Below are 15,086 nucleotides of genomic sequence, written 5' to 3'. Positions count from 1 at the left end.
GTGTTCTGTAAAACGTTTTAGTAGTGTAAAATATAACTACTGTGAGATATTGTACGAATATCTCTGAGGAAATTTCAACATTTTGTTTTATTTCTTGGGATAAGAATAAATTTTATTAACTTTTTATCGACTTGTTCATTCAATCCATTACGAACCCGTACGCACGCAACAATACGTTGTTCTTTAATATTTTATTGTTGAATTGAATTTTGTCTGGCGTAACTGCAAAGAGCATGATATTTGACAAATTTAACACATAAGAAGTTAATAATAATTTTGTTAGTCATTTTATGCTGCCATACAGCTTTAAAAAATTTTATGATTTTACTGTATGTGGCATAAGTGCGAAGAAAACGATGTTTAATAATAAAGCTAAAAAGACAAAAAGAGAAAAATAGGGGGTTAGCTGGAGTGAGTATAACAGCAGACTGGTACATTGCCAAGGTCAGAGACGGCATAATAAAACCTTAACAAATCCTTTTGCCCGACCGTTAAAATCTAAAACATTTCAGTCTTTTTAATTTTTTGTTTACAAGATAAAGCATTGCTTCATTTTATGAATCATGCGGTGTGAGTGAAATAGTCAATTCCCAGTACGGCAAAAATGAACAACCTATGAACACAAACAACAAGTTCATAAACTTAAGAACCGCAAGAAATACCAGTCTTATCCCACTAAAATGTGTCAAAAAATGAGATTAAAAAAAAAAAAAAAAAAAAGGAGAGAATCGCGCATGCCAGAGTATGAACGTAAACTATATATCGCTATAACTGTTAAGTAGTATAACACATTCATAGGTAGCGCATTCACGCTACCTATGAGAAATTTGGTTTGATTTATGTGTTTATGGTGAAGTACTCTAGAATTATCTGCCTACGGGGAGGGATGCCTTTGTTGATGACTCTCTAAGGGTTAACTGGCTGTTATCCACGCTACACATAGGGAAAACCGTAAAAACGCCTATGTATCCAGCCCGTTCGCCTGAAATCGAACAAGATTGAGCTACAAATGCTACTTAACGCATGGTTCAGTGACTTTATTGTTTGTCCGCTGGTAGGCACTAGTCCTAGTTGGAATTCAGCGTTTTTAACCACTCGGCCACTGTGACACCTGCCATCTTTTTGAGTGACTGGATTAAAAAAAAGAACTTTCAACCCATGTCACGTAATAAGTATTTCACAGATATCTCGTGAAAGTCTTATCATTCATTTTCGGAGATCCTGCATTATCAAAGCCAAGCCCCGTTTTCCTAAAAACAATGATCAGCAGGAAAGCTTTTATCGAGTTTCATGATATTATTACCTTTTTTTATTGCTGATCATAATAAAGTTATAAATATAATATAATTAACTGTGTTCAAATTATTTTCAAGCTTTTAATTTAAACGGATTTATGCACTTCATTAAATTATCGAGAAACAAAATATATTTACCACGGAAGAATGTTATCTATAGAATTTACAAACATGAAAAATTGGTTGAAATCAGAAGCCGTAATTGTGTGCCTAAAGAAAAGTTCAAGATTGCTGTTGTCTGACGCAAAACTTGTTACCTTCTTTACAATCTGCTCCGTTTTTAACTCGATATTTAACTAGATGCTATTTAAGAAATAGTATCCTTAGCCATTTAAATGTTTCGTATCTTCTGCTTCTCTTTCTTCTTCAAGACGGAATTAAAACGGCGAAGATAATGTTGCTGGTCATTTTGAAGCAGGATCACCAGCAGACTTGACTGTGACTGGGGAAACGAATTCTTCAACCTTACTTATGGTGTTGACACAATCATGAAGCATGGAATTTATGCATCGCTTGGTGCTGTTCTCAGGCAACTGTTGTTTGACGAACTCAATTGCTCAGATGAGTACAATGGTGGAAGTAAAAAGAAACACTCCTCTCCATTGTGATTTTGTTGATTGATTTATAAGTACATATTCGCACTGGGACAAACATGAAAACAAAAAAGATTTCTGGTTTCGCTTCCTCCGTTGTATTTCGTAAAATGAAAGAGAAGTGCACGAAATCTCCTCACTTTTTTTTTTTTTTTTTTTTTTTTTTTGGAGTTCTATAAACTAATGGCAATAATTTCATTTTGCCTTAAAATATCCTGTAATTCATTGAAAGAACAATTAGTAAGGTATACTTTATTGCTAATTTAAACAATTGTGTACTTTTTGTATCTGCTGGTATTTAATTAATTAAGAAATCTGATGGGGGCATTACAAGACTTCCTTGTATTAAATTATGCACATTTTTCGCTGAACTTCATTTAAACTTATTTCTTTAAATTATTCTAATTTAATTAACGGATCTTTCCAAGCAAGTTGGAAATGACATCGAAAACTGCAAGCATTAAAAGTTGTTGTTTTTCGAAAATTCCTTTTTAAAAAAAAAAAAAAATTGACATTGCCAAAACATGAATGTTTTCGTCATTTAAAACACTTATGAAACTGGAAGTGTATGAGTGCGACCAACGATTGCGTAAAGAAAGGCCGACTCATTCCCCTTAAGATGCAGTTTGTATATATATATATATATATATATATATATATATATATATGTATACACACATACAAACATACAATATGAACTGCAACTTAAGAGATATATATTAGCGGGCCGCTGGTTGCAGTGAACAAGGCAGGTGCACAACTAGATGTTATACCATTCCTATACACAAAGCTTCAATGTTCTGAGGCGATTCGTTTTTGAGTTATGCGATATATAAATACGTACGTACCTACGAATATGGGCATGTGGAAGACCAAATTTGAAATTTGAATTTTGTTTTATTATCGATTTCCTATTTTGTAAAACTTTAACGAATTTTAGATTAACAAACTCAAGCATTTCAAAGCGAGCAATGGCAACGTTGTGCAGAAAGAACATTTTTATCTCCAGTCTCTGTATCGGAAATTCTAAAGATATGCTCATTTTAAAACTATTTTGCTATATTGCTGTTGAACTGGATCTTATGGTTTAAGTACGAAGAACACGATATTTAGTAAAGAAAGGTAACACACAAAATTTTAAAAAACGTCCCTTTGGACGTAATTTAAAATCTGAAACATGTCAGATTTTTTTTAGATGTTGAAATTTTAAAATCGCAAGAGTCAGACAGTCTAAAAAATCGAGTAATCTTCAAAAATTTTCCAAAAATTCAGAAATTAAATTATAATTTTCAGAAAAATTTCCTAGAAAAGTTTTTGTCAGCTGTATTCGATGATGTAACTTTAATATGCTTAATTTGTTCGTTTAACGAAGATATGTGACAAACATAGTTTAAAGATTAAATAAAAGAAATATGCCAAATCAAATTTTGAAAAAAAAAATTGCTTCATCGCATTGCATTGTCATCGATAAACAGTTTGTATATGAAATTTCAACTCGATAGCTTATGAGGAAGTAGGTTAAAATTCGATTACAAAATTCTATCCACAGTGAAATGTCTTAACTGGACTAAATAAAAGCTTATGAACAAAATCTTAATACGATTAAAACTTTCCCAGCTATCAACCTTTGAACTTTCTGGAAAAATTCTGCAGGCAATTAGTAAAGACGAAAATATGCAGACAGAGTTTTCGAAAAATTTTTAAAGCTACATTTTACATCAGAAAAGCATTAATCTAGAAGCACTAATTTCATTTGCGGAATATTAACGAAAATTTTGATTATTATTTATGGAAATTCTTAAATTCAAAATTTGTTACTTACTGAAATTTGAATTTTTAAGATCCTTAAACCAGCATACTTCCCTTGTATCAAAAGAAATTTAAGTAATGACACTTCGATCACTGTTTGAGCTTAAATTTGTGTACTACGAACCCCTCATCCTTAAAATTTTGAATAAAGCTGCTTCTGAACGTAACTAGAATATTTTCTCCAATATATTATGAAATATAATTTTAGAACAGACAAAGGAAAGGTTAATTCACGATTAAAGTTATGAACTCAAATTTTGGGTGTAATGTATAGAGCAAGTGCTGTATGACACGTGAGTTATTTTCTAAACATCTGACGTTAAGTTTCCTACACTTGAAAGAATCTTTTATTTCTTTCATTTTCTCTCAAATCACGTACTGACTGAAAAGACTAAAAATAAAATGAGGGAATTAATGAATGAATAAAATAATGAAAACAACAAACCGTCAGTTTCTTCGATTTTCTTACCTTTTGAAACATATATGTAAAACGATTGCGAAAATAAAGGCATTTAAGCCGGATAAGGAAGTGGATATATACCGTATATATACATATGTATATTATAATATCTAAATGTATATGAGATGTATATTAAGGATTCATCTGTATATAATATGTATATTCATACGCTTTATCTATAAATAATTATTCTTATTTATATTAACGATGTAACTTCATTATTCAGTAACTTAATGTTTAATATACTGTTTTAATCCAAAGATATGCTCGTGAAACATAATTTAAAATCTGATCGGGACACCACATGACGGCCTATTAAATTATATACAGTTTTGGCTGCACCTCATTTAAACATATTTCCCCGTATTATTCTAACTTTATTAATCGATCTTTGAAGGCAAGTTGAAAATGACATAAAAAATTACAGATTTTGAAATTAAATAGAATTCCGATAAATTTTTGCCGCATGGGAGTAAACCTTATTGTACATTTATTTTTTCATAACGAATATAAACTTACTCAAAGATAAGTATAGGAACCGCAAAACCTCATTACAATTTAAATTTCGTTATATGTCTATAATTAACTTTTTTTAAAGTTTGACATTGCCCAAACATGAATAGTTTCGCCACTTAAAACACTTCTTCAATTGGAAGTATAGCACCCTTTGCTTATTAAATTCACTGGTTAATAAACTCAGCCGCTTATTACATTCAAATTTTCAGGAACCAAAACAAATACATGCTAATGAATAGAAAAACCGCCGTTTATCGAACTCAGATGGTCAAGAGACTGATTCTTCAGTATTAGAATATCTCATTTGTACCTATCAAAGTTTTTCATTGTTAAAGTATTGTGTACTATGACTCTATCATTCGGGTATGTAATTCAGGTATGTCTTCAATAAAACGGGTTTGACGAAACTTCCGGTCCCTGTACCTATGTGAAATTTTCAGAATAGTTTGTCGGCAATGAATTTTAGACGGGCAGAATTTCTATATCTGTCCTTTAGAGACACTGTAAATGAGAGAGATTTCCTTCTAAAAAAGACCAACTTATAGGAGGTTAGAAATGCATATTATCTTATACCTTATATTATATGAAGTGGAATCTTATATTACCTTTTTTAAGGTTTTCATACTCAAAATCTTCCTTTGGGGATTGACACATTATGTTCACCCAGAGTCATTAAAAAATTGCATAAAATGTTTTTAAGCTTTACCATACAATAAAGAGTCTTTGCATGGAAAGGAAGTGGAAGTGAAGAAAAAACAAGGAAAACATTGGTTATGCTTGCAATCATGAAGAAGTAGATCGACTAAACAGACAAAGAGTTTTGCTATTAACAAAAATAAGTTTTGAAATTTGAATAAATCATTGAAAGAAGTATTTTTTAAAAAATTTGTTGTGCGATTGACTTGTAACTAAACGGCAAGTGAAGCGATTTAAGCCTGCAAGAGAAGGATAAATTGTTAAAAGTTTTCAATGTTCCTGGTTATTTCAGCAGGAGTAAAACTAAATTTAAACTGAGAATTTTTCAAACAAATGTATTGTGCAGTTTACTTAATCAAGGAATTATAATTGGTGAAGAACTACTAAAAAAGTGAAAATGTCTCAAAGAAGCCCAACAAGGATAGAAAATCGAGACTTTGAAATTGCTTTTCTAGAATGGTTTCAAGTTAAAAATTTAAAAACCGTTTCTGTTTATAGCGCTTTTGTTCACTGATTCGCTAAATGCTAGGAAGGAATTTTATTTCAGCTGGAATATCACTCACAAGTTGGAGAACGTAAAATCCAGCATTGTCTATCAGAAGTTGCATGGTGAGAAGGAAGAAGTAACCGGATACAAGACTCTTTGATTGGGCTGCTAAATAAATATAAGCCACAGGAAATTTGTAATACAGGCAAAACTTGACTGCGTTACAGAACATTACCTGAATACGTATTAATATTTAAAAGTGAAAAAGCAGATGATTTAAGAAACTGGAGGAATAAATTACTGTGTTATTAACGTGTATTATGAGCTCAATAATTAAGAAGACAACACTGATTATTGATAAAAACAGAAAACCTTGATGTTTGAAAGTTGAACCAAGAATAATTTACTTTTGTTGTTGTTAATGCTCCCTTATCTGACCTATAGGCAGCCTGAGCCCACGAAATTCCCCGTGGCAATTAGCACAAGTTTAAGCCTGTCGTTGGCAACTGGCTTTGAGTACCTTGCAGGTGAGAGTGCGATTTAGTTCAGTTTTGCCCCCACCCCAATTTTGACGGAGAGCATTACCGCAGCATCCAAGAACTCATGGATGCCAAATAGTATTTTTACTGATTTACTTTTTAAATGGGCAGTGAAATAGAAAATAAAAAATAGCTTTACTAGTTAGATAGCAGTGCAGCACAAACATCTCTGATATCTTTCTGAAAAATATTAGTGTCTCTTCCTGTAAATACAACTTCCAATATTCAGCATTTAATTTTAGGGTGTTACGAAAACTTTCAAACGTCATTGCAGAAAGATATTCAATAAATAAGGAACAGAATTGGATTTTGTGAAAATGGAAGGAGATAATTTCAATATCTCTGCGAGAATCATGTCTCTGCGTGTATGTGAGTATCTCTGCGAGATCTTATGGACTTAACAGGAAGTCACGCATATTATCATCAGTGCAGCGGGTTAGTCTCTTCAAAAAAATTAAAATTGTTTCAAAAAATGTGACTTTTATGTAGAAGAACCTTCAGAGGAATTGTAAACTGTAGCTACATTTCAGCCATCAGTGAGGGAAATCATAAAAATTCACTTTGCACAGCAATATTGAGAAGACATGTATAATAATTGGCTACGAAAATATTAAAAGAACTGCAGAAACTGATAGAGAAAGCGATACAGAAGAAAAGAATGACATGCCATTATCAACCAAATCAAGAAAAGCACTTCAAACTCTATGAAAAATTGCTGAACTGAAATGTGATGATCAAAATAGCAGGATGAAATTGAGAATGTAATTGAAAAACTGTTGTTAAAAAATATGAAACAAACACGAATAGAAATAATTGTTTGTAAGAGATAAAACTTTATCAAGAACGCAATTATACAAACATCTTTTTAAAAAATTTAAAATGAATTTAAAAATTGCGTAAATAAACTGCTCAAAACAATTAAAGGATATTGTAAGTTTTATATAAAATAAAGATATAATCGAAATTTTTTTTGCTGAAAATGGAAGAATAGAATCACAAATGCAAATTTTTCTGATTTTCAAACTGTGGAGTATGCTAATTTAGAGTTCGACGACGAAAACGTTGCTTCAGCGGCAGCGAATGAAATTTTACTTTCAACTGAATAAAAGACAATGAAGACAAGGATGATCGGCATTCAGTGACTGCTTTGTTTCGATGAATACGATGTCTCAGCGAAGTCATTTAACCGATTCAGAAGCTTGGAGAGTTGTTGGTAGGTTAGAAGGGGGACAAACTCAAGCCGAAGTAGCGCAAGCCATTGGAGTGTCACAAAGTGTGATTTCCAGGATCTGGAACCGTTTTTTGGAAACTGGAAGTGCAGACTGAAGACCAGGGAAAGGTCGTAGACGGGCAGAAACACGCAATGAAGATCGTTATTTAGTGTTAACGGCTTGGAGACACCGAAATATGAATGCTACTCTTCTCCAACAGCACCTTCGTTCGGCTACTGGCACCACGGTTTCAACTCAGACTGTCCGAAACCGGCTCCATGGTGTAGGTCTGTATGCTTGCCGACCAATGGTATTTGTTAGACTAACATCAAGGCATCGTCGCGACCGCAGGGAGTGGGCAACAGAGCATGTGAACTGGAGGAGAAATGAATGGAGCAATGTTCTTTTTTCTGACGAGTCCCGTTTTTCTGTTCATCCTGATAATAGGCGTATTTTCATCTGGAGGGACCGTGGCAGTAGGAATAATCCTGCATTCGTGCACGAAAGTGTCAGATTTGGCGGTGGGGGAGTGTTGGTGTATGGTGGCATCTCCACTGACGGGCGCACAGACCTCTACATCATTCGAGATGGAGCTCTGACTGGTCGCCGATATAGGGATGAGATCCTCAGACCTGTGCAGTCCCTTACTCTGCAGCAGTTGGAGATGACTTCATTTTAATGTACGATAACTGCAGGCCACATCGTGCTAACCTGGTGGAGGATTTCCTTTTCGAGGAAGGAATCGTACGAATGGAATGGCCAGCATGTTCTCCAGACATGAATCCAATAGAGCGCGTTTGGGACGCTCTAGGACGACGAGTTGCTGGCCGCCAACCACCCCCACAAACTCTCCAAGAACTGGAAAGAGCTCTTCTGGAAGAGTGGGACAGAATACCCCAACTCGTGATTAATAGTCTCATTGACTCCATGCTTCAAAAGTGTTCAACGTTGCTGGCCGTCCGTGGAAACAATACCCCCTACTGAAAATGATTTCCTTTGAAGAAAACACCTTTTCTTATTATTTTTTTTCTCATATGCACAAATTGTGTTTTTTCTTTTTGTACACAAATGCGCAATAAAATGCATTTTTTTCTGCCAAACATGTGTAATTTATTCTCATATAACCTACTACGTCTGTCGACCATGTATCAATCAGCTAAAAAGTTTCCCAGCCCCAAGATCCACCTAAAACCGCAATACCCTTTAACTGTTTTGAGTAGTGTATTTTAATTCTAATATTGATCTTCAGATAATAATAAAATCTTCAGATATTTTAATTATTATTTTAGGATTAATTAATTAATTATTTAATATTTTATTTGAAAACTGTAAAACTGATATCCTGGTTTATAATAAAAAATCGCCGTCTATTAAACACAGTCTATTAATAAATTTAAATACTTTACTTGGAACGATACTTTTAAAAAGTAATTTTAATAAGCAGCGGGTACTCTATATGATTGTGACCAAATATATTGCGAAATTAAAGTAGGTAAGGATTTTAAGCCTAGTAAGAGGTGGGTATATATATATATATATATATATATGTGTGTGTGTGTGTGTGTGTGTATGTGTGTGTGTGTAAGATAAAAAATGAATTTAAATGAATTAGTCCAAAGGGGCTTTGTCGCTGAAGGTCTATTGTTTTCGTTTTGCGATTTTGTGTTGGTTCACTATAAATGTCTGTTTCACTTTTCAAACTGTTGCCACCAAATGTTAGAGTCCTGTATTATATTTGAAGAAATTAAATAATGAAAAATCTGAATAAATGTATGTATATTTCTCGCATTGTGATAAAACAACGGTACATAGAGCCATCGAATTTTGAATGACGTGATCGTACTGCGAATATCGTCATGTGGAAGCCCAAATTCAAATTTTGGAGTTTACCTTATTATCGATTTCATATTTTGTAAACCTTTAACGAATTTTTGAGTAACAAACTCATATATTTAAAAGCGAGCAATGGTAACACTCTCCCGGGGGGGGGGAACCTTTTTATCTCTAGCGAGCGGAAGTGTGTATCGGAAATTCTAAAGATAGGCTCATTTTAAAATTATTTTGCGACATTCCTATTGAACTGAATTTTATGGTTTAAGTGTAAAGAGTATGATATTTAGTAAATAAAGGTAACACACAAAACGTTAAAAAAACTTTGGACGTAATTTAAGATATCTAAACTTTCAGATTTTAATTTTTCTATAGCTTCTTTTTTCTAATTTAATTTGGGGACTTCCTCTCTTTGTCTTAAAAATAGCTCTATAAATCTAAATTGCGTCATTCAAATTCATCTTGCGATCTTACGATGCGATTAAATTAATCAATGCGATCTTAATCATGCCCAACTAGATGCTATAGGAGTCTCTTATACCAAATTCTAACGTTATACGGCTAATCGTTTTCGAGTTATACGAGGTACATACGTACATTCGTACAGATGTTATGAAAAAAATCCATTTTGATATTAGTTTGAATCCATTTTACCATCTATTTTGGAGTAGTTTATTAAGAGTCCGTTATTCTGTTCGATTTTAATCCCGAACTTCGAAAACATAAATTTTATCGCCATTAGATAGAAGCGTTCATTTAAAACATTCAAACCATTGTTGCAATTTCAGTAGATAAGGATTACTAGTATCACCTCGTGATGGCCCTGAGTGACATAATGTTAATTTTCCGGAGAGAATTTATCGATTTATGTTTAGTGTTTCTCAATATTAACTCTTGAAATAATCCTTCCTCCTCCACTGTTGAATTTACAAAGACTATATTATACTTGTGGAAAAATATAAAAAAAAAATTAAACTGCTCTTCAGATATTCTTTTGCCAGTATATAGATAAATTAAACTTTGGAATTTAAGAGTTTTAATTATGTACTTTATTTACTATATTTTGTTATTTTCCTCTTAGTAAATGTATGTGCTTTTTTGAAAACTGTGTGCTTAATATTGCTTTTATAAACTCAGATTTCAAATTGTGATTTGAGCAATTTTTAACAATTATACATAAAAGCAATTTTTAACATAAAGTAATTTTTTTGAAAACTGTGTGCTTAATATTGCTTTTATAAACTCAGATTTCAAATTGTGATTTGAGCAATTTTTAACAATTATACATAAAAGCAATTTTTAACACAAAGTAAGGACTTCTATCATTTTACTTCCTTGTACGAAGTAAAAAGGAAATAATGTAATCATGAAAAATTTCGGGTATCATATTTAAACGAAAATATCCATTTTAACGGCTATCGAATGCAATTTAACGATGTTTTTGCGTGACATCTGCACGTAAGGGCAGAATAAAGGACTCTTTTGCCCCCACAAAATTATAAAACTTATTTAAAAGGAATTCTGAAGAGAATTTTTCGTGGCGTCTGTGCGTATGTACGTAAGTGTCTCGCATAACTAAAAAAGGAGTTGCTTCAGAACGTTGAAATTTTATATGTGGGGCTGCTATAACCTGAAGATGTGCACCTCGTAGTTTGGTTGCAATAGGCTGCACCAAAAATATATATTTATATGTATGTATATAAATGCACTCTGTTACTCGGCTCAGTGAGTTCACTTTCTTTAATCTTATATGTCTGTAAATTATGCACTTTTTGCTTTAAAAATGATTGAATTATGTTGTTTTTATGCCTTTAGTAAATCTGCATGCAATATTTGTAGAATTATCAACAATTTAAAAGTTGATTAAATGCGGCTAAGTATTTTTACCATGGCAGCCAAGTTTGTTTACATTTGAAACTTAGCAGAATAGTGGATTTATTGCCAATCCAGAGAAACTATGATTCCCAACAACAATGAAAGATAACGCCTTTCTTTATTATTGCGAATAAATTCATGCCTGTTGCATTCTGAAATTTATTCGAGGCAATAAGTGTTTAAGAGTTCCTTCGTGATTTTGAATATAGTTATTTGGAGTTTTTATGTATTTTTGCCTTGTCGCGAAATGAGAACTGAATTGATTGAATGAGAAACACTGAATCGTCTGTGAAAAGCTGTTTCTTTTTGTTTGGTTGATGTTTGTTTGTTTGTTTAATTTCTTTTATACACAGTTTTAGATTTATTATAGTATCTGAATAAAACATGTGGCAACAATTAGATAATTCTTCAGATGATATAAATTTTGAGCATTCTGATTTATAAAATGAATGAAATATAACGCTGTTAAGTGAACCAACCTAGCGCCAGTGTCACTATGGTAAACAAATAATTTTAAAGATTGCATTTATTCTATTGTAGTCTATGCGCTATCGACGAAGTAGATTTAATTCAGTCCAATAAGTTTAAATGAAATGCAAGAAAAAAATGCGTATAATTTAATATTCCGTACAAGAAAGTCATGTGGTCTACACATCAGATTTTTTTTTTTAATTTAGTATTATTTTCTTATGAGAGATTCAAGATATTTAAGAATCTTTCTGTATACAAATTCAAAATAAATAAAAAATAAATAAATAAATAAATAAATAAAAATAAATAAATAAATAAAAATAAAAATAAATAAATAAATAAATAAATAAATCTCGTTTTACCTCCAAATTAGAAGCAGCTTTATGGGACGTAAGATCTGGCGACCGGCCAAGGTACCAAATGTAAGGGAGTCTTCATTAAATAATCAAAATTATTTTAGAACACCAAAAAGCACCTTTTATGAAACATTATACTAGGATTTCACTATTTTTATTTCCTTAGCCGAAGTAAAGAAAATATTGTAATCGCGAAAAATTTCGGGCATCATATTTCAACAGATATATTCATTCCGAGCGTTCCCGAATCCATTGGGACGATTTTTTTGCATGCCATCTGAACGGAATTTTTTGCATGCCATCTGTTTCCACGATTCCTCTTTCCGCGTTTTTCAAAATTCTACCTGTTCCCGCGAAATCGGAGAGTACAGCCCCCCCTCCCACAGCTCTTCAGGGGAGATAAGTCATTAGTTTCTTTGTGAATAAATTAGTCTTCGACTTGACAGACTGACTGAGGCTCCTCTCGTAGCTTTTATTTTCATTCTATTTGTAATTCTGTTACAATATTAGCTCTTATTTTCGCATTTTATCTTAATCAATATGGATATTTTAGGCATTATTGAAACTAAAGGGAAAAAGAGGTTATCAATATCGAATTCGGAATAGAGATAAAGAAATTGTAGATAATTGGATTTGTATAAATGAAAGAATTAAAAGCTGCAAAGACGCAATTAAGAGCAAAGAAATCGTTTTAGAAGAAAAAATTCATTTATGTCAACCTGACACAGCAAATTCTCTAAAGAATTTGTTTCCCTAAGGAAACAAATATTTGTAGCAAAAACAAGAGTGAAAGAAAAAAATGTTCCACTTTCTTAAATTTACAATGAAGAAGATTGAAAACTGTACAATCAAGGTTTTGACATATTAATCAGTATTCCGCAGACCCTTGAAAACCATGTTGACATTGGGAGTACCCCCAACCTGTGTTCCTATGTTGTTTTGCTTACTCCGCCATAAGCGAAAGCATAGTTATGAGAGACTATTTTGTTTGATTAAAAAAATCATCTTTCTAATTGGGGATTCCAAAGAAATTGTGGTGGATTTTGAAGCTGCAGTTATAATTTCGCTGAAAAATCTCTTCCCTTCAGTAAGATAACAGGTTGCAGTTTTCACTTAAATCAGTCTCTCTGGAGAAATATGCAAGCCTTGGAACTTTAGTCATAATAAAGAAATTAGAACTCAGCTCAGAATGCGTTGCGTCCCTGGAATACATAATCGCGGAATACGTCGATAATGGTTGGCTGTCTGTACAAGAACAAAATTAATTCCATTGCATTACGAGGCGTATGTATTTGGATTTTCCGATGAATATAAATAAAGCAAGTCCATTCAATAAAGATTTCGATGATATATTTCACAATTATGTCTTTGACAGTTTACGGCTAGGAAAAAAGACTTCTTTTGGCTAGGATATGCTTTATCAGATGCTGATGTGATTTTCTAGGCGTATTTTCTTCAAATTCACCTTTCTTTACGTAACGAATATTTATTCTGAAAGATTTTATTATAACTCACCTTTATGCAGAATTTTGGAAGAATATTATTTTTACTGCAGGAAGCGATCTGTTAGTTCACGGCCAAAATCATCTCAGTTTAAACATCTCTCTCTGCCCTTTTAAATACAGTATTAGTTTCATTCATGGAAAGATCGCAGATCGTAAATATTTTTCTATTATTTCTTTTAAAAATTCTTTTTTAAAATCGAAAAACATTTTACTTTCAAAAATTACATTTCGAGAGAGGCCAAAGCCAGTCGGCCTCCACTATGTAACCCCTTTGGGAAGGGGGTAATGAAGATTAATGATTTCGCGGAAACAGGAACGTTTTTGACAACCGCGGAAACAGGAAGACACCATCTGAAATTATGCACAGAATAAAGTCTCTATATTCCAAAAAGGATCGTAAAATAGATTTTAGATAGTTTCAAAAGGGATTTTTTTTTAACTGATGCCTGTAGTGGATGCATACGTATGTATGTATCTCGCATAACTGAAAAACAATTAGCCGTAGAACGTTAAAAATTTGCATATAGAAAAGCAGTAACATATAGTTGTGCACCTCCCTTTTTTATTGAAATGGGCGGTACCAAATGTGTACATATATAAATATGTATATGCGAAAATTATGGCCATGCATAGATATGGCCATAATTTTCGAAATCGTAGGTCGTAGTGATACATATTTAATGCTGTCTCCTGGCTCCTATATTTGGGAAAGTCTTATACACATTATGAAAAATATAATTAGAAAGCGACTCCGTACATTTGTTGGCATCCGTACACATAAGTTTGACTCCCGTACAACAAGAATTGGCCGGCATATTTAACTTCAAAATTTAGGATTTTTTTATGTCAGTTTCAACTCGCCTTGAGAGATCGGTTATTGCAGATAGACTAATTCGAGGAAATAAGTTTAAATTAAGTGCAACAAAAAGTTTATATAATTTAATAGGCTGAACAAGTAATACATTAGGTGTTAGCATCAGATTTATAGGAAAAGATGCCGAGAAAATTTCACCCAAGGCGCCAAATGATATTTAAGGCTGACATTATATAATTAATCCAAATTAAATTTAATTAAAAAATTTTAGTGTTTTACTATCTGAAATTTAATTATACCAATTATTATCTTTTAATAGACTCAAAACGTGTACTCAAAACTGTAAAAATATCAGTTTTATAAATTTCCAATAAAATCATATATTAAAAAATATAATGGATCAGTCTCTGAATTTTAGTAGCACCGTATGATAGCCATGAATGTCATGTAGTTAATTTTCTAAAGAGAATTTAGTATTCCATGTGCAATATTTATCTGTAGCACGTTTGAAATAGTCCTTCTTTTATACATGTTTTTATTTTAAAAGATTCTGAAAAATGTAAAAATTTGAGCTACTGTTCAAAACTTTTTGTCAAATTATATCACAAAAATGAATTTCAGATCTCAAG

This window comes from Stegodyphus dumicola, chromosome 9 (assembly GCF_044657685.1).
Source record: "Stegodyphus dumicola isolate Sdum_Otavi_A_Nest chromosome 9, ASM4465768v1".
Classification (NCBI taxonomy): domain Eukaryota; kingdom Metazoa; phylum Arthropoda; class Arachnida; order Araneae; family Eresidae; genus Stegodyphus; species Stegodyphus dumicola.
The sequence above is the reverse complement of the archived record's forward strand: the minus strand, read 5'-3'. Positions refer to the sequence as shown.